Source organism: Anoplophora glabripennis, unplaced genomic scaffold (genome assembly GCF_000390285.2).
Source record: "Anoplophora glabripennis isolate ALB-LARVAE unplaced genomic scaffold, Agla_2.0 scaffold1302, whole genome shotgun sequence".
Classification (NCBI taxonomy): domain Eukaryota; kingdom Metazoa; phylum Arthropoda; class Insecta; order Coleoptera; family Cerambycidae; genus Anoplophora; species Anoplophora glabripennis.
Window position 1 is genome coordinate 5,386 of NW_019417422.1, and position 1,470 is coordinate 6,855.

Genomic DNA, 1,470 nt, shown 5'->3' on the forward strand with positions numbered 1-1,470 from the left:
TCAATATTAAATCGTCGTTTTATATACGGGTAAAAATAATTATTAAACTTCGAGTGTTCTTCTTCGGTAAGTGCCATTCGAAAAATTTGTAACTCCTCTGCAATCTCTTTTTTAATTTCTTCTGTTTCTAGTTTTTTATTCTATACTATCACATCTCTGGGTTCCTATTCTCAACACCATTCGCAAACAAACCAATTCGCATCTATGCGAAGGGTTACTTTGCGAATGGTAATTATATTAGGTATTCTCGACTTCTAGTCGTACGAATATTTGCAACGTTCGAATGATGTTATTTGGCAACATCGTAATAATGGGTTAGAGATTGGTACATGTACCTTTAATGATATGTCCAAATCTAATGGACGAATTTTAGGTCTCAAATATGGCTCCAGAATTTCAATAAGGTATTCAAATAACTCTTTCGATAATCTAAATATTTTTCTAAACTCTTCGTTAGGTACCTAATACTCTCAAAGGGTCGCTGTCATAACCTTCAGCTTGTTCTCGACCTCCAGCAGCATTTTCAATTTGCTCTAATTCTTCGATTAGAAATAAGTTGATTAATTCATCCATTTAGGTTAGTTACATGCTCGTAAAAGACAAGAGAGTATATATTTCCAAAGCACCAAAATGTCAAAACGTTAATTATTTTGAATATTTGTATTTTACATAAACATCATCAACCCTTAATTTCAAAACTAACCTATACTTTTTATAGTTTTTAAGTTTGTTTACGACAATTCGAATGGTTTACACCAATTGCATAAAAGCGAGTTATATTTTGCGCATACGACCTCTAATCAAACAGTCAAGAATATACTTTTATAATTTTCCTTCGCATCAACGTCATAAACGTGTGACCTTCAAATATACGAAGACTCGAGAACAGCACCCCTGGGGCGCTATTCTTGACTTCACTCGAATTGTTTCGTATTCGAACCGAAACGATGTATTAAAATACGAATGACTATTGTAAATGCTATTCTTGACAACCCTTCGAATCGAGTTTCGTTTCAATTCGAGCACCACATTTGGCAACGTTGCTATTACAACTTTCATGTGATGTTCTATGGATTTTCTAACTTAAGAACGAAATTCAAAATTGTTTGACAGAAGGGAAAAAAGAAACATAATAATGGAGAGAAAAAATAAACGGTTTATAACAAACAAGCAGAAAGAAACAATGGTAGAATTTTTAAAAAAACATCCTGATTTAGTAAGCGGAAAATTTAGTAATTCCTTTACTTTCAAAGATGCAACCAAACTGTGGATTGAGCTAAGTACTATATTAAATAGTATTCCAGGATGCCAGAAAGACTGGAAAAGTTGGAGGAAGGTAAGCACTAATTATGTATTTTTTTGTAGAGAAAAATTAGATATTTTAATTTTGTAGACATGGCAAGACATCCGATCGAGGACGAAGATAAAGAAGAGTAGAAATAAAAATTATTCATGTGCTACAGGTGGTGG